This window comes from Amblyomma maculatum, chromosome 1 (genome assembly GCF_055883805.1).
Source record: "Amblyomma maculatum isolate TAMU_Amacu chromosome 1, ASM5588380v1, whole genome shotgun sequence".
Lineage (NCBI taxonomy): Eukaryota > Metazoa > Arthropoda > Arachnida > Ixodida > Ixodidae > Amblyomma > Amblyomma maculatum.
The window spans coordinates 238,170,717-238,190,349 of NC_139344.1; the positions used below are offsets into that span (position 1 = coordinate 238,170,717).

General features: G+C 48.5%; 1 pseudogene; it reads right to left on the reverse strand.

Moving 5' to 3' along the window:
* LOC146205993 (uncharacterized) overlaps window positions 1–19,633 on the reverse strand; it is a 60,127-nt pseudogene that overhangs the window by 38,929 nt on the left and 1,565 nt on the right.

The following is a 19,633-nucleotide window of genomic DNA, read 5'->3' on the forward strand; positions in this document are numbered from 1 at the left end:
ATCTTGCAATGCATTGCGGACAATGTAGACTGCAAGGCGCATCTCAGTGATACCGCTATTCTCGCCCGATATAAATAATGTGTGTGCTTGTGAGCACGAAAAATCGCTGGCAACGGAAAAGTGAGGCGTATGTTAGGCAGAATGTGAAGGACACGCAACATCGTCGTCAGATGAACGTAGATTAGCTATGCTCTGTAGTACTGCAATATTAAAGTACACCGTCTAGTCCCATAGGCCGTGTCCGCAGACCGTTGGATGAGCGGTGCCTTGCCAAACACGTATACAAACTCGTGAACGGCGTTAAACTGTAGCGGGAATGCCGCCGCGAAAGCAGCTTTTCGCTTAATTATTTGTGTTAGGCACTTCCGCTTAGCCAGTGTAGTTGTTTTCACTGCAATCAAAACAGAAGCCGATCACAATTCGTCATCTCATCAACTTGAGGCTTATTACGGATCATACACATGGCCTTAGATGTCCACAAAAATAGATATTATGTCGCGCACTCCACTAAATTCAACAATAGCAGCACATATCTTTCTTTCCTACAATGTTTTTTTTTTTTTTTGTAAATGTATGAACAGAGACTTGCGTATGTTTCCTGTCAGCGTACGCTCCCTGAGCTGAAGCATCTGCATCTTAGCTGGAGCTTATCTCCCCGCTACGCGCAGCTTCCAAGACACAATTGTAAGCGCTTGGGGCCATCTTTCGACAGCAAGTTCCGCACGAAAAAGACGATTTAGGAGTCAGCTTTTCACCGCGTGGACCAGCAACGCAATTCGCCGGCACAGCCGGCGGAAGGAACTCCACAAAACAGAGCGACTTCAGTGATGGGCTGCCACCACTTCACACATATGTTGTTGTGGCGCCAGACCTCACCGCTGATGCGAAGGTCATGAAAAACAAGAGCACCTAGAGACGAAATAACAGTGTTAGTTCACATACGATAGATCGTCCATGCGCAAGACGTTCAGTTGTACGAGCGCAAAGGCCGCGCGTTCAGCCGAACCAAGAAAGTTTAGAAATAACCGCTATGCTGGCTGCGTAACTTCGGCCCATTTCCGGGGAGAAAAAATTGCAGGGGGCACTTTAGACTGCTAAAGTGAAGAGAGGTGAAAGCTTTTTCGTGCGGTGGTTGCTGAGTCTTTTGCGCGTTATATTTACTGAACTGTGGATGACTGCTTACTGACTCTTTAGCCCCTGTAAAATGATTCGACAAAGTCAGACATTAAGGTTTATCACGTTTAATTATTCATGTATGTGACCCTTTCCGCGAACGGACGGACGGACGCACGCAAGGTCGCACACTAGCTTTTCTCCTTGGCGGTCCTTAGCGCGCGTCCATTGCAGTGCTCATTCAAGTGTGGGATTGGACATACGGCATCGCTCTTACCACATGACATCTACACAATCAGGAATCGCCTCAAGTGAATTCGACGCGCACGACCTTATAGGTTTCTTCCCATGATGCCACCACTCTCTTTCCATGACTCACCGCGCCGCCGTCTTCTCCTATGACGTCACGTTGTTGCTAGGATGCGCCATGACATCGTCGGCGGCGGTTTCCATGGCAACCGCGTTGGCATAATTCTAGACACGGAGAACTTAGATTACTTTCTCACAATATGTTCGGCTGGTGATCGGAGGGGTAGGTGTTTGATTCCCACTGAAGCACGATTTTCTTCGGTGTTGTGCCGGTGGGGTTATCACACAGTAGCCCACCGTCAACGGGGTTGGGCCAAGGAGTTGGTAACGCAGCGCTCGTCACCCGTTTCGTGAACGAGGGCTGTCAGCTCCCTGGGCGGTAGCGATGAATCCAAGTCGGCGTTGGTGAGATGAAGAAAAGGCTTTATACACTATTTACAGGTATTTAAACAAGGATTTCGGCTCTGGGGCCGAAAGCTAACATAGCCATACGCGACTGTTCTCGCGCAGCGACGGCCGGGGAGATTCCGCCGCGTCCGCACTGTCAGGGGGCGAACTGCTCCCGATGGACGCTAGTGACGAACTCACACTCGGAGTCTCGAACGGAAGCACTTGACTCTCCGTAACCGAGAAACCGTTGACGCTCAAATGGTCCAATCCGAAGGCAGCACTTTCGCAGGGCCAATGGGAGAGCTTGCTGCGCTCTCGCTTCAAATATGCCGCGGGGCGAGAAGGGGTTCACCGTCAGGGCCACGGCGCGCCGTGCTGTCTGGACGCTCAGCTCATGTTGAAACACGTCGCTTCTCTCCCTTTGGCACGGCTCGCCTCTAGTGCACTGGTGCTTTGCAGAGAAGTATCCAGAGTTTGTGAAGGAGGCGTTCGCCGAAGAAGTTTGGCGTCCGGCTGAATTTCTGGGCGGCTTTGGCCAGGCACAACAGCACCCCCGCCATCAGACAATGCGCAGGGAAGACGAGCTGCTCGCGTGTGGCTCGGATGCCGGGCGCGCGTTCGCCAGGTTCTCCAAGCTCACGTCCAGTGTCCGGGCGCCAGGTAGCCTCACGTTCCTCGGGTTCCACTCGCCAGGTCAGGATCTCTGCCGACAGCCTTGTTGCCGGGCCACGCCGATCAACTTCGCTCGGGTCGCTCCGATGCCTTTGGCACTCGCCACTGGTCACGGTAGACTTTTCTGCGGCTTGCAAAACCGACCGACAACAGGCAACACCCAACACAAGCAAGTACCCTCGGTCACCCGTCAGACACCAGACAGGCAAAATTTCAAATTCAATTAGCTATATAAATTGTTGTCCCATTTTTGCTCCCACTACAACAAGAGACAAGTGTATAGGATGCAGTGTACAAGGTTCAAACAACAATTTTGCACATTAATGGTACATTAAATAGCAGGGAAAGTAATAATCAGTAATGGAAAAGAGTCTCCTTGAAATCGCTTGGACCGTAGACCGTAACTGAGGAAGCAAGGAGGTCATTCAATTTTGCCCCGATCTGCCTAGAGCATTACCGTTAGCGACGAAACGCTCGTCGAAGGCAGCTATGTCTCGAATGCATGACTCAAGCATCCGAGTTCGTACTCTGTTGCTCTCTTCCGCAAGCGGCAGAATGCGTAGCAGTATTCGGGCGGTTTGGCTCTCCTCCCTCCGCTACAGCCTCGGCTGTCCATTTCTCTACGAGACCTTTCTTTCCACTTTGGGTGTGAAAGAACTGACGTGCACAATTTGCTCGCTTTGTTGAACGATCTGTCTCGTTCCTTACGCTTTGCGCACCAATCGCGCATTTTCTCAGCACGGGTGCATTTGTGCCGCTGAGATCGCCGCTTCTTTTCATTTCGCGATCGTTTGCGTTTTCTCACCTTTCGGTGACAGCATTCTTTCATGCACCTGCCTTTCCGCTCGTTTCGGCGGCTGCACTTGAATGTTTGCTTTCTTTCTTATGGTGCCAGCTCTTTCAAGCTGCCGGTAACCGGAGCTAGTATGGCGCCAACATCCTCGGAGTGCGGCGCCGCGCCTGCATCGCGGCCAGCAGCCCATGACTCACTGCCAGTCGCGTCCGAACAAGGACAAGGCTCGCTCACGCCAGCCCCCGAGCTAGGCATATCCTCTGCAGGCTCGCCACTCAAGTTACTCTGATCCGCCGGTGTGCCGCATCGCTCAGCGCTAACCGGCGCACGATCAAGGTCGTCCGACAGCTGGGGCGCTTCGGATCGCATGAGGTCCATGTTTGCACTAGGGTTGTTTTCGCCAACACAATTGAGCACGTCAGGACAGGAAGATTCGTGGCTCCTATCTAGTCGCTCGCTGTGGACTTCACAGGTGTGATTTTCGACAGCGTCCGCGTCATGGGTCTGCCTTAGCTGTTCAACACTCGTGGGCTGCGCAGTTTCCATGAGCACAACTTCGTTTTTCTGTGTGTCATGATCTACGTCGACTCTGACTTCGGAAATTGCCAATTTGTCGTCTCCTAGCCTGACTACATCTCCGCCACGCTGTACAACTGCTGCTTCTGAGTTGTCAGGCGGTTGATTTACTGCCAATTCCCCACTCTCGATTGGTGGAATCGGATTGCTTACAGCTACGTGAGGCGGCGTGCAGGATGGTGTCACTGCGGATTTCTCGCCGATGGAGTCGGCTCTAACCGTCTCAGCTGCCAGTGGCTCGACCAAGGTAACCCCAGGTACTTCTGCTCGAGGCTCGATCGGCTCGCTGCTGCGGTCGCGTTGCTCGGCCGCTTCCCCAAGCTGTTTCTCACACTCCGGTGCAAGTTCGATTTGCTCCGGAACTTCCGCACTGTTTAGCCATTCGCTTACAGTGGCTTTCAACTGATAGGCCAAATCAGAGTACGACTTGTAACAATGTTTCTCGCTCTCATATCTTTTTCGAAGATCATGAGGCGTTATCTGATATCGTATCAGCAATGACTCTTTTAGTTCATCGTAATTTTTCAAGCGGTCGCCAATCAATCGCTTGATTTCTTCCGACGCTTCAGCGGAGAGAAGAGCTACCAACTTCTGCGCCCAACTATCTCGCTCGAAACGTTTACTTCTGCAGACATTCTCGGAGTCTGCCAAATACACTGCCATATCCTCGGCGATGAGGAACGGTGGTGGACAGTCTCGCGGTATTGAACCGTTACAATGAATGGCATTAAAAGCTTTAATCTTTCCCACGCTCATTCCATGTGCTGAAATCTCCAGCTGCATCAGTTGCCTTACGCGGGCGTCCTCTTTCTCGAAACGTTCCCTACGTTCACGCATCTCCTTCTCGTGACGTTCCCTGCGTTCACGCATCTCTTTCTCGTGACGTTCTCTACGTTCACGTTCCACTTTCTCGTGATGTTCTCTACGTTCACGTTCCTCTTTCTCGCGACGTTCCTTCCCTTCTTTCTCGCGACGTTCTTTCTCCTGCTTATAGCGTTCTAGCTTTTCACGCTCATCGCGCCTTTGGCGTTCTAGCTTTTCACGCTCCTCGCGCTTTTGGAGTTCTAGCCTTTTGGCTTCCTCCTTCCCTTTTCTCTCTTGAATATCATCCCAGGCCTCTGCGGCTTCCTCAACCGTCACTTCCTCTGCCTGCATGATCTCAAGAATATCCTTTTTCCTTTTTGTTGAGCCCAAATCGATGCCCAACTCCTCACAAATTTGGAGAAGTTCTTTGACCTTGTAACTCTCCATCTTTTACCGGCCTCTTGTTGTTTGCCTTTTTAGAATAGTGTACTATCCGTTCGCTATCTCGCTCCTAGCAAGAGATGCGCAAGCCTTTCTCACACTAATTCTCTTCTCAACATCCCCTGGTTTTCAAAACACTTCCTGTAGGCTTGAAACACGCAAGGTTAACACAATGCTACGCTCAGCCTTTCTCTAAGCTACCCTGTGTGTTAGAGAAGTCTGGCGTTTGAGGGAAACTTCAGGTACTCACCGCGCCGAGGTGCCTGACGCCGGTCGATCCCACCGCTGCCACCAATGTTGTGCCGGTGGGGTTATCACACAGTAGCCCACCGTCAACAGGGTTGTGCCAAGGAGTTGGTAACGCAGCGCTCGTCACCCGTTTCGTGAACGAGGGCTGTCAGCTCCCTGGGCGGTAGCGATGAATCCAAGTCGGCGTTGGTGAGATGAAGAAAAGGCTTTATACACTATTTACAGGTATTTAAACAAGGATTTCGGCTCGGGGCCGAAAGCTAACATAGCCATACGCGACTGTTCTCGCGCAGCGACGGCCGGGGAGATTCCGCCGCGTCCTGCTCCCGATGGACGCTAGTGACGAACTCACACTCGGAGTCTCGAACGGAAGCACTTGAGACTCCGTCGCCGAGAACCGTTGACGCTCAAAATGGTCCAATCCGACGGCAGCACTTTCGCAGGGCCAATGGGAGAGCTTGCTGCGCTCTCGCTTCAAATATGCCGCGGGGCGAGAAGGGGTTCACCGTCAGGGCCACGGCGCGCCGTGCTGTCTGGACGCTCAGCTCATGTTGAAACACGTCGCTTCTCTCCCTTTGGCACGGCTCGCCTCTAGTGCACTGGTGCTTTGCAGAGAAGTATCCAGAGTTTGTGAAGGAGGCGTTCGCCGAAGAAGTTTGGCGTCCGGCTGAATTACTGGGCGGCTTTGGCCAGGCACAACATCGGCTAAGTGGTGCGCCATTTGAGGAAGCACCAAATGAAAGACGCAGCATGGTCGCCTGGGTCGGAAGCCCTGCATGTCAGCTTCCTATATTCGTGAATCGCGAGTTGATGTCATCGGTCATGACCATACGTGACGTCAATATGATGTCACATCCGGTCATGACGTCACGTCTTGTCACGGCCGATGACGCCACAATCTTGCGGTATCCCGCGGAATATCACAAAGTGTGGTATTTCTCGCGAACGGACAACCCGGGGAGTCATGGGCCATAAAAGGCTTTATTAGTCTTAAAACATGTGCAGTGTTGGAACACGACGTGTCCATGGCGGGACATCACGATCCCCCTTCCTGGGCCCCTGATCCAAGACCGGCGAGCCAGAGGTTGTGCAACCTATTTATACAAAGTGACCACGCGATCCTGTGACGTTAGTATACAGTCCTCAGATACTCCACTATCCAAATACCAGTCGTAACCGGCCTCCCGACATAAATATAATGCCGTGTTCTAACTAAGCCGTTCGAACGTGCCGGGAATGCCTAGGAGTGTCATTACTGACTCGACATCCAAGAGCCATGGAAGGTTATTTTCTATCCCACCTCAGATGAGCAACCCGAGTCAGCAGGTCCTCCCAACTTTGTGGCAGCCTGTGATATACATATTTATAGTTTCATGCCATTATCTACAGTGTGCGTGCAAGAAGCTTTCTTTAATTTTATAGTGTTTGATAAAGACATATCACTTACGCACTTATCACCAGACATTTGAATGAAGAAAGCCTCTGCCATCACGTGCCGTCTAGTCACGACTGCGCTAAAGATTTTGGTTCTAGTCAGCAATGACCGGCATGGTTTATCAGGCGTAGCCGAAGAGCATGCGCCGCAGTCTATAAAATTGGACGCTTTCCCGTTATTCATTGAAAGCTGATGCTCCCCCAGTCGTTCATTTATACACCGGCCCATTTGGCCTATAAGTATACTTTTCCACATGTCTGGAGGATTTCATATACGACCTCAACTGAATACCTCCATATCGAGTGACGTGATGTTTCGTGCATTCTCGCGCGCACCTTTCCCCGGAGACGATTCAGGGACAGAACTACGCCAACTTGCGCGGTGGCACACCGTAACGATTGGCAACATTCTTTAGGTTGAGGGACACCGTATGAATATAGGGTACAACCGCCAGTCTGCTCTTTGGTTGATCGCCACCTTCGGGAGGTGTTCCAACTTTCAACTTTTCTAGAAGCTTCTCTGCTGCAGCAACTATGATTGACATGGGGAAACCAGCTTTCTGATACCTGGTAACCTGATTGGTGAGGCTGTCATTCACCAGGTGAACACATGACTTCTGCAAGGCTTTCTTCAGACATAACAAAACAATGACGTGTTTTACCGCCATAGAATGTGCAGGTTCAAACGATAACAGGTCTTTCCGCCCTCGAGGCGAGTACATCCAACACGCGTGAACTAGTGTTAAGGTGAGGTTAATATATGTATACTGTAATCTATTACGGTCATGTATATCGTAGGTAAAGGTTAAACCCACCGCGTGACGGGCTGGTATATAAATGAACGACTGGGAGAGCATCAGCTTTCAGTGAATAACAGAAAAGGGTCCAATTTGCCCTTACATTGCGGGGCATGCTCTTCGGCTACGCTTGATAATCCATGCCTGCCTTTGCTGGCTGTAGAACTAAAATCTTGAGGGCCAGACGTCAGACGTGACCTCACGACACGTGAGTTGACAGAGGCTGTTTTCATTGAATATTCTGGTGATACGTGCGTACGTAAATTCTCTATCAAACAGTATAGAAATAAAAGTTCCTGGCACGTGCTGTGTACATAATGGCATGAATATATATATATATATATATATATATATATATATATATATATATATATATATATATATATATATATATATATATATATATATATATATATATATATATATATATATATTTTTTTTTTTTTCTGAACAGTCAGTCGTGAGTATGCGCCCGTCCTTGAGCACTTCTCGTCCGTGTCCTTTTTCTTTGCGTGTTTCCTTTGCTTAAACTAAAGTCTGGCTTCGTCGGAGGGGGGTCTCTAGTGATTCCAGTGCGGGTGGAAAGAGAAATATATAAAGAGGCAGAGAGAGAGACAGAAAGAAAGCGGCTGGTGGCCTGCTTCGCACATCATTTTGTACAAAGAGGAGAGATTATATATTTCTCTGTCATGGCTTTTAGAAAATATGTTAATGGTTCTTATTAACATTCATACCGAAATTTCAGTATGAATGATTTGGAAACCACTGACAAAAATAAAAGAAATAGCAGCCTGCTGCGTACTCATGCAGTCCTTATATATTTGAGCACATGGGGTCTCAGACCCCTCTTAAATACTGATGGGGGATCTCAGAACCCCCTGAGACCCTCCTGGAGACGACGCAGAGACATTGGAGTGAATCGGTGCTACCACTATACCGAAGAAGCGAGAATACATTGGGAAATCCCAATAAACAGCTTGACCTGCTGACAGTGCCACCCTGAGTCCGTTTTCGGGGCCACGGGTGTGACCGGAGATAGCGGCGTGGCGTTTGGCTCTGGCAGCGGCGCCGCAGCCCCATAGAACCCACCGAGAGGTTTTACACGAAGCGTAATGCTAATATATGCCGAAAAAACGTCACCGTAAAACGGTTGCCGATGGACCTTTCAAGGTCAAGTGAAAACCGTGCCGGGAAAAACGTTTGGGTGGCGCCGATGCGGAGGCCACCTAACTCCAACTTTATGTGTCTGCCGACGTACATGGCACCACAGCGTTTAAGTGTGAACTGCGCATAAACTTCAAGAGTCGGAAAACGCGCCAGAGAAATTATGGATGCCTTGTGGAGTAAATATGATATCGTAGCGTTGGTTGATTGAATAGGTTTGGTTTGGTTTGTGGGGTTTAACGTCCCAAAGCAACTCAGGCTATGAGAGAAGCCGTAGTGGAGGACTCCGGAAATTTCGACCAACTCGGGTTCTTTAACGTACATTGACATCGCACAGCACAAGGACGCCTTGCTTTTCGCCTCCATCGAAAAGCGGCCGCCGAGGCCGGGATTCGATCCCGCGTCCTTGGGAACAGTAGTCGAGCGCCGTAACCACTGTGCCACCCCGGCGGGGTAAGTTGATTGAATAAGGATGGCTGATAATGCGATTGATTCATTCATTCATTGGTTAGTGAGTAGGGATTGGTGACTGTGGAATGAAATCATCGTGGTATAGACGAGAAATATCGTGTCTGTGTCGCTCAGTCTGAACGCCTCTGATGGAACATATGTGGCTGGTATACTAATGCGGCAACGTCGCCTGGCATTGTACAAGATAAGTGTTATAGTCTGGGGGCTTTGTTTGGTGGTGCTTGACTACCAAGGAGACTTAGTAAGGTGGAAAACGCTCGTTAAGAGGCAGATAGATGGTCACAGGCATTAGAAGTCGGGCAATCAGCGCCCTCGCTCTACTCTTAAGGCGAAGCTCAAGCCTCCTCAATTTCGGCCAGAGTTCCTCTGGTTTGACTTTGAAATGTTTGACCTTGAGGTTATCAGAAGGTCAAATACCCGACACATGAAACTGGACTTTTGAGTTGAGTAGAGCTATCTATTTTAACAGATATCTCTACTCAACGCAAAAGCCCAGTTTGAATGGCTTGTTCTATGCAACCATTTTAGGTTTTCTAGAATAAGCCATTTAAACTAAATCAACTTCAGAAAAAATTATAGGGACGCTTAACTGATTCTCCTGAAGTCCTGAGCTGCCCTTTCTCTCCTACTACTGCTATAGGAGGCGACGGTAGGTAATTTACTAGAAGCCTGCCTTACACTTCGGCCGGCACACAAGCTATACCTTGCTCTGGCCAACCTCATGACACAATTTTCTTGACACGTGGCCCCCACCTGCTTTTATACGTCTAGGTCACTTATGCCGAAGGGCACCAGGTACGTGAAAAATTGTCTTCGATAGGCTTGGAACACCATTTCCTTGCTATATGTTTGCCCTGCAGCCAGATGTGCTCCTTTCGCGTTAATTTTTAGGCGGCTGTGAATTCAATCTACCCCCGACGCTCTCGGCCAGGCCAGGTGACCAGCACATCTGCCTAGTTCTAGCCCACTTGCAAACTCGAGCATGTACGTGGTCTCTAGACATCACCTACCCTGGCGACCAATTAACTCTCTGCAATATCGCCCTCGTCGGGCGTCATCAGTTAGGAAAACTTTTCGAATCCCGGAATTTCTGCCCAATTAGACTCTCATGCTTCGTATTAATAGCTTGAAGTATGCCATCGTCCTCAACAGGCTTATACCCGGTGCGGTACACAAATAGCCACTCTCGTGAACCACCAAATAACCCTGTTTGTTCTGTGAGAGGTTAGGCCACGGTGTATATGGTCTCATTCTTACTGATTGCGTACACTCGCCTGATTTCCTGCCCCAACCTCGCTGCGTTTGCCTTCTCCTTGAATCCGGGATGAAAAATAAAACCACACATGTGCTCTTTATTTACAAATGCAACTAGTTGCACACGTTTCCTTTCCAATGAAGGAAAAATGAGGACATAGCGCTGAAGGTCAAAAAAAAAAAAAAAAAAAACGAGTCCTCGTCGTTGTTCACTGGTCATGGACCAGCACCGTTTCCTTCTCCCCCTTCGCAGATCCAGATCTGCTGCTCAGGATCGCCGATCGAGTTCGGTTGCTGGGGATTGAACTCTCTTCAGCCGAATCGTGAGCTCCTTCTGCAGAGAGCGGAAAAGAGATAAAGCGCTTTACAAATTAGGGGACCCTTAATTACATCACATCTTGAGAAAGCGATTGCATTAAAATAGGAAGTCTGCTCGGCCTGCTTCCTTTATTCAGCCATTGGCGCTGGCCCTATACGCTCAGACTGTGCACCTGCCAACGCTCTGTCTTCACTGAGATACTCGTATTCTCCAATCTATACAGTAGACACAAATGTGGCACGGATTCGTGCCTCCAGTTCAACTTGATACACAGAGCTGCCTAGACATGTGCGCACAAAACCACACGCAGCTGCCAACTGTCGCCGATCCCATCACCACGCTAGACTAATGTGACCATATTTTCGGCAATTTCACGAGGTCTGAATGACCTTGTATCACCCACGCAGAGGAATGTGAATAAAAAGAAAAAGTCGAGCGGTGTGTGTTCGGGGCGCAAGCCGGGCACGCGCACATCAATCCCGGGAGGCTGATACGTTCAACATCTTTTTCTGGTGCTCCGCATGTAACCCTGTGAAGACTGAGAGTGATGATCCGGGCTTAGAAATTACCGACCCCGGTAACCCTGCCTCTTCAGGCGACCTTCCACCTGGCGCTACCTCGCACCCACAGGACGTTGCGGCCATTCAGCTTCAACTTAAATCGTTCGGGCGCAAGAACACTCAGATGTGATTCCCCCAGGTGGACGCCATCTTCCACCTTCACCGCGTCACCTCAGAGACTTCTCGGTATTCGAGACGCGCGCCTTCAGTTCCTGCTCATCGGCGAAGTGCTCAGAGACCGTCGCCCATCCCAGCTGCTCACTAGCACGCGGTTGCTCCTGGAAGAAAGCGCGGTCTATTTTAACGCTGCGCTGTAGAAGGCGCGCTACCTACAGCGTTTGCGGCAGTCCATCGGCCTCATCTTGGCTGTTGCAGAGTAAGTGTCTTTCGGCAATCTCGCACAGTTAGCTGATCGACTTCACGACGCGATATCTCGTTAGGTCGCCGCCCTCACTTCTACAACTCAGTCCTCCGCCATCTCCCTGACAAGAGGCAGGGACTACGCAGCACGCCGTTTCGGTTCAATCCCTTCGGACGTCCTCACAAGCCCATCGTGGTTCCTCCCCAGGTGGTCACCGCCGTTCTCCTTCCTCGCTTGGCACCCGCTCGGGCAAATCTCCGACCTCACTGTTCGCTGGTATCACCGTACTTTCCAGCTTGTGCTTACCGGCGCACTTCTAATGCAATTGGTCAGGAAACGCGATGCGAGATCAGTGATGGTGGCATGTGACCTCGCTTTTTGACCAAACCGCCTTTTCTTAGTCCTGGACAGCATTTCCGGCCCGCGCTTTCTCGTCAACATAGGCGCAGAGGTTAGCGTGCACTGTCGGTCTCAAGACTGACCACACATGTTTGCCGATTGAACCTGCCCTCCGGGCGCCGATCTCTTCTTCCATCACCACGTATGGTCTGTGGTCGCTCACTCTCGACATTTGCCTGCGACGGACGTTCCGACTGGTCTTCATTGTTGCCGACGCTCATCACCCTATCTTCGGTTGCGACTTTCTGACCCATTTCGACCTAGACGTCAGAATGCTCCGCAATTGCCTCATCGACAGCAAGACGTGTCTTTCACTGGAATTATATCGGCTGTCTCACTGGCATCCGCAAGCTAATTCCGACGTGCGTACGCTAATGTGCTTGAAGACTTTCGAGATGTCGCGAAGCCCTGCAACTTCAACTAACCACGGAGGCACAGTGCCACCCAGCACATTGTATACTTGTGGTCAACTCGTCGCCGCACGCCCACGTCGCATCTTCGGTGAGAGTCTGGCAATTGCTAAACGGGAATTCGAGCACATGCTCCCAACTGGGCGAAATTCGACCTTCGTCCAGCACTTTGGCCTCACCACTACACCGGGTGCCTAAGATGGACCCAGGAGACTGGAGACCATGCGGAGACTTCCAGGCACTCAATGCTCGAACGGTCCACGGCAGCTATCCCCTCCCACACATCTAAGATTTCACCGCACACTTGGAAGCATGCAAGATCTTCAGCAAAATGAACCTTGAAACGCTTACTACCAGATCCCCGTTGAGCCTGCAGATATGCAAAAGACAGCCATCACACCTTTCGACCTGTTTGAGTATGTACGCATGCCCTTCGGCCTTCGCAACGCAGCTCAGATATTTCAACGATGTATTTCTAAGATGACGCGTGGACCTTCGGCTGTATTCGCCTACATCGATGACATCCTCATAGCGAGTTCGAAACCTCAAGAGCACAAGCGTCACCTTCGTGAACTCTTTCACCAATGTCAACCATTTGGCCTATGGTCAGCGCCCAGAACTGTATCCTCGGGTCTTCTGAGCTCGAGTTCCTGGGACACCAAATCTTGATGTTCGGAATATGTCCACTGCTTCCCTCATCATGGCAGTAAAAACTAGACTTTCTAGCTCCCACTACCCTGTGCAAGCTGCAAGATTTTCTGGGCCTAGTCATTTTCTACGACGGTTTAATATGCGCTGCGCTGAGCTTCTGTATCCACTGATGGTCACCGGTGGGCCTGCTTGTGTCTTGCCTGTCAGACCTCCAAAGTGACCCGGCACACAGACTCCAACTAAAATCCCTTGATAATTTGAAACTAGCGACACTCTCCTCCGCGCCGCGCTTTCTTCCTCGATTCTCCTCGCACGGCGGCGGCGAGCGCTGCGCACGACACGCTTTTTCTCCTTGGCGCCCGCCGGCCGGCCGCAGCAGTGAGTGAAGCGCGAGCTTTTAGGCCAGGTCTGCGCTTCAGGAGTGCAAAAAAGTTTTGAAAAATTGCGAGAAAAGCATCTAGAATGCCGCAAGTAACGTTCATGAATTGATTGGTTTCTTCTTAGAACTGTTTGAATGGGGAATACTGATAAACAAAGCATTCAGGCTAGTTCTGTGCTGCAGACACTTTTTAAGGCACATGATAAGGTGTTTTATTTTGTGCACCTAATCTAGTACTGCCTCTGACTTTATGTTTTTTTTAGAGCGTGAACTCTGTCATCGCGGTAAGACTTCGGAAAACGATCCAGGCTGGTGCTTTGAACTTCAAGATCAGAGAAGGTCAAAGCAGGACAGTCTATCTCGATACTGTCAAGCTATCTGTCTAAGCGTAGTATATGTCACGTGATCAACCATGAGATTGGATTATTGGTTAATTGTACATGTATTTTGATCAATTTCTGGCCCAAATTATATTGAATTTAGTAAATTGCAATTAAAATCTACATTTTAACTGCAGCATCGAACCGTATACCGTTGGAAAGCTTAGGCCAAGTGTAATGGCACTGTGCTAGTTTGCGATCCACAATAATCTGCGTTAATTAGTTATTTTTGTATAAAAGCAAACTTTGAGCTGTTCCTTGCCGCTTCGGGGCAAGGAACATGTTTGCCACGGCAGTCTTGATATGATGCTGGTGGAGGAATTAAATAATTTTATGAGTACACGGCCACTCACTGACTTCGCATGTGGTTAAAAGACAGCAGAGTACACTGGGAGAAGTGGTGGGCCCTATTGCCGACACACTTAAGTTCTGGGGAAAGCATGCTGTGCCCTCATGCGCTATGTAAAAGAGCGTAATTTCGTTGAACGCAACAATAAAAAAAAATTACAGGGTGCACATAAGTCTTCAACGTTCGGAAATGAGAAAGCATATAATAGCCAATTCATTAACTATCGCTATCCAATCTATCACTATATCTACTAATGCCGTCAAGTAACCTATCATAACTGTCACTATCCGCAAAGAACACTATCACCTAACTATCCGGGCCTATTACTATCATTTACTATTAATATCCGTAACAGTCACAATCATTAGCTATCACTATTCATAACCACCACTATTTAATCTGATGCCGTCCCATGACCCATTCATATACCTCAATTTTCATTGACTTACGTTGTCAGTCATATCTCTATTATCTCATAATATCTGACGAGACAACTATACATTGACTTTTAATTCTTATACTTTCTTGTTTTCTCATAAATGGAGGTAGGAAAAGAGCAAGCCACAGAAATAACTGACTACTATCAGCGCGACGTTCATGTTTCTGTCGAAGAGGCTTCCTTTGCTTTATTTAGGACAGGTCGGTGAGAACATTGATGGAACTGCGTTGGGCCTCAGCTTTTTTTTTTTTTTTTTCGAGTTCGTCTAATATTGGCGGCTCAAACTGGTCTTCAGTGAAATGTAGCTAGAACATAGAGCGAGGAGTTAATCACCCAGGCTAGGTGAACAAAAAAATCTTCTTGCATACAATTGAAATTAGTAATATGTTACAGTGCTAAGAATTGTTGCTTGCAAAATGTTCCCCTACTTTTACATCATAACTACGTTATTCATTGATTAAGTTTCGTAAATACAGAAAATTGATGCAATGATTCCGACTGATTTGACATCGATGCGAAAACTTTTCTCGCAGTAAATGAATAAGCGGAATCGCGGTTTTAGAGCTCCAGCTTTCAAAGTGAAGGCAACCTGCCAACGCCTAGTAGTCATGGTCAAAGTGAAGCGTGTGTGATCATGTGAACACCCCCTGCCCATTGGCCGTATCCCTGATAAAACGAAGGCATATTTTTTAACCCACGCATGCGTCGAAGCATAGCAGGACACATTCAAGAATTGAAAAAAAAAAAAAAAATGCTGTACGACCTAACTAGTGCAGATTACCCGCAATACCGCGGGTTTACTTCCCAAAAAGTTTTTCAGGGCCAGCATTCATTGCTCCTGAGTAGCCGACGTACGCTACAAGTACAAGCTGGAAAGACTAGCTAGTCTACAGGCCCCAATTTTGATTTTTAGTGAAGGAGGCCAGGGATCCTAGCATGATCGCGACAAATTCAATCGAGAGAATGTACTTGTCCAGTTATCACTGACAGCAAGAAGCAGTTATAGTGCCGTATGTCTGACTGTACAGAAGTCGACAGCGTGTGAAATGATGGAGCCTCGCCGAATATTCAGCATGCTGCAGAGGACAACCTTATTTTTATACAATGAACATTGTGCCGCTGCAAAAAGATTGAGGAGCAAGCAGGAATAGAAAACGCAGCGTCAGGTGACGCGTTATTACGGGGAGTGAGAAAGGCGCCTTACGTCGCAAACAACTCTGTTCTTTCTAGGAATAAACTTCTTTCGACTAATCTTGTGAATCCATTGACTTGCGCAAGCCGTCAGCTTGCCTTGGGGTATCATGAATACCGCATAACCATCTTCAGGCCGCTTGCTGCAGTTGTACGCGCAACAGCACGGCATAGAGCTTGCACACTGCAATAAAAGCACAGCGCGCAATATTCGCTCGCCGAGCCTAGGAGAAAAAGGGCGCGAAGGAAAAAGAAGAACACAAGGAAAACGCCGGACGCGCGTTGGTTTTCAAGGGCAACGGCAGGGAGACCAATCGTCGCTCAGGAAATTGGGCGGAGAGCCGGCCTTCAGCGAAGGGGCGCGCAAGGGGCGAGGAGGAGGCCAGGAGGTAACGCGACGGCGGCAAAGTTCAATTGGCGTAACTTTCAAAGTATCAAGGGAACTCCAACCAGTCTTTTCTGCCACCTAGCGCTCGCTTCAACCCCGTACATTTCGACTTGGTTGGACCGCCACGCCCATCTCACGAGTGCCGGTACATTGTCACAATGGTTGACCGCGTCACCCGTTGGCCTGAAGCCGTGTCCATTTCGGACATCACTGCGGAAACTATTGCGAAATACTCTGTATCAAAGTGGGTTTCCCACATCGACTGCCCCAGCATTGTTACAACGGATCGTGGCGGCCAATTTGATTATACCCTCTTAACTTACGTCAACAATTTGTTTACACTAAGCACTGCAGTACCACCCTGGCGCAAACAGCATGGTCGAACGGTTTCATCGTAAGCGCAAGGCTGCTCTCACTACGCGCCTGGACCGGGAGCACAGGGTCGACCGCTTCCAATGGTCCTGGGCCTACGCTCCGTCCTTCGTCACGAACTGAGCTGCTCAGCAGCCGAACTCGTCTTCGGAGTACCTACCGGCTGTCCGGAGACTAGTTCGTTCCTTCAGCTCCCTTGTCACGGCCTTCAATACACCTGTTTTTATCTTTTATGAATCCTCTCAGAATATGGCAAAAAAATGTAATAGAACGAGAGAGGGAGCCCGGAGCAGCGAAGCTTTGCCGGGCTTAATGCACTTTAGGATAAAATAAAAGGAGCTAAACGCCCAAAATGAGAACAAAAACGTAATTTAGAGGGAAAAACATGGATTTAATATATACATATATATATATATATGTATCTGAAGAAAGTAAACAAAGAACGCAACTACCTATTTACAACAAGCTGTTCAACACGCAACGTCTTCAACACTGCATTCAGCAGCGGCGCCCATGCCCACCTCTCTTCTGAACGGCACATTTTTCGCTTACTGGCCTAGGGTCTTCCACCCACGTTTTTGTCCGGCGAGACACTGTAAAGGCGCCTCATACACCCTCCTACAATAGGCCCTATCTTGTCCTCTACAAGACGCCCAAGACTGACAATCCTACTAAGGGGTCGCGAAGAGGTGGTGTCGCTGGACCGTCTTAAGCCGGCCTACCTCGAGAAGCCTCCCGGCTGAGCTTCCTTGATCTCGTCGGCGTATCCGCCGTTCTCTATTCCGCCCTAGTAGTAGTAGGAAGTAGTCACTACTTCCAAGACTGCTCTCTTACTGCTCCCTTTGTTTCTCGCCTGAAGTCTTTTTGCTCATCAGATATAACAACGTCTCAATACCCGACGTTGCTTCGGAATCCGGTCGCTTGTGCAATTTTAATTCAAATGGTTCAACACATAAGCAGCACTAGACCTGACTATTGTCGCTGACATCATTCTGTTAAGTGAACAATTTGCTTGCTATTTCGCATTCTTTAAATTATGTGCCGCAGGGTTTATTTTGCTACGTATCTCCTCTGAAAGGTTACCTATGCGTTTTCTTTTTCTCTTTATTTCTGTCCTAATCCAGTATATATATATATATATATATATATATATATATATATATATATATATATATATATATATATATATATATATATATATATTATTCTTTTTGAAACATTCCTTCCAATTATGTACGTAATCATTTAAAGTTGATTTCCTTTTCTTTTCTCTCTCTAATATTTTTCTTGAATCCATTGTTTTTCTTCCCTCTTTTCTTTTTTTTTTTTTCTGGCTGCCTCATTACTTGGGTGCATTTTTGACCTGTTTCCTGTTGTGGCGTGCACGCTGCTGCTGCCAACAGTCCATCCTTGGCTCTACAAGCACCAGTGGATTTCCGTTAGATCCTGTACTTGAGACTGGGAATGAGGGACTCCTCGGAGTATTCTGCCGACCCCCAACCACGCTCTGTACAGAGGAGGAAGATTGCTCTTCCTTTCAGCCTGTCTGATTCGGACACGCCCGCTTGCCTGCATGGGGGCGCCTATGGCTGTAGTGCGCAGGTCACTTATGCCTACTGGATCACGTTTCTACGTGTCCATTAGGCTGTAGTGCGCAGGTCGTGGCGTGCCCATCGATGCCGCCAACTCTCCATCTTGGTTTTTACAAGCACCAGCGGACGACCTGCTGATCCTGTGCTTGAGCCTGACGGTGGTGGGGGCGAGGGTCTCATCGGAGAGTCCTGAAGACCCCCTACCACGCTCTGCACAGGGGAGGGCTCCGTGCTCCTGTGTTGAGCAGAGTGCTTAAGGCATGCCTTTTAGTTTTTCTGGATGTGCCAGTGACTGCAGTCACTCTTGCCTACAGAGCCAGGTTCGTATGGGCAGCATGCATACTGCTATGAAATGAGTGGAGTCGTGTTTATTTTTCTTATTCCTCTGTGATATGTGGCATTTTACTTATTTTGCCTTTTCTGCTGCGGTTGTCACACGAGTCCGGTATCGTGATGCAGTAGTTTTTTTTTTTTTTTATGCATCTTCCTCCATCGTTTCTCTTACCCGTGCATTTTGCGGTTAATATAATTTGGTTTAGTGACGGACGTCTTTTCGCATCAGACAAGATTTAATAGTTTTTTTTTTTCTCTCTTAATGTTTTGTCTAGGTTTTGCCATTCTTTCTCATCCCCTACCTCTTGTCTGTGGTGTCGGCAATTTTTTTTCTTTTGCTTGATTCTTCTGTTCCTAAAATCATTATTTTTTTTCTCTTTAATTTGTGGACCAACGATTACAATGCCGTAAAAGACTGCAATTCCCTATTGTTCACCCGATTTTTATTTCTTTGTTTGGACGGTCCTGTTTACTTTTCTACCTCAGTCTTCCTTTTTCTTATGTTTTGGGTTTTGTACGTCAGCCTCCCTCTCCGTACGTTATTTGTCATTTGGTATGACTGTTGTTTCGCTGCTGTTCCCTTCTTTTCTGGTTCTGGTTCCTGTTTTGTTTCATTTGCAGGTCTTGATGCTACCTTCTGGGTTTTTCCTTTTATTCTTCTTAAACCAGCGTGGACCACCTTGCGACATGGACCTGTTTTTTTTTTAGTTTTTTTTTAATACCTTCTATCGCTTTTAAAAAGTGCTTTTTTTTTTTTATCTCGAGCTTCTGCTCTTTTTTATTTATTTTTAATTGGTTTTAAGCCTGGCAAAGATTTTGCTGGTCCGGACTCCCTCTCACTTTTTTTTGTTTTTTTTTCTCAGTTCGAGAGGACAAATAAAATGGAAAATGGCCTCTCAGCAGCATCCTTTTCACCGTCCAGTCTAGGCAGGATAGGGTACCCCCAAGCGCCCCCCCCCCCCCCCCCCCCCCTCTTCATTCCGCTGGTTGGTAGGACGATGAGGCCTGTAGCGCACAAGCGGCGGACTGCGGAGAAAATTGGA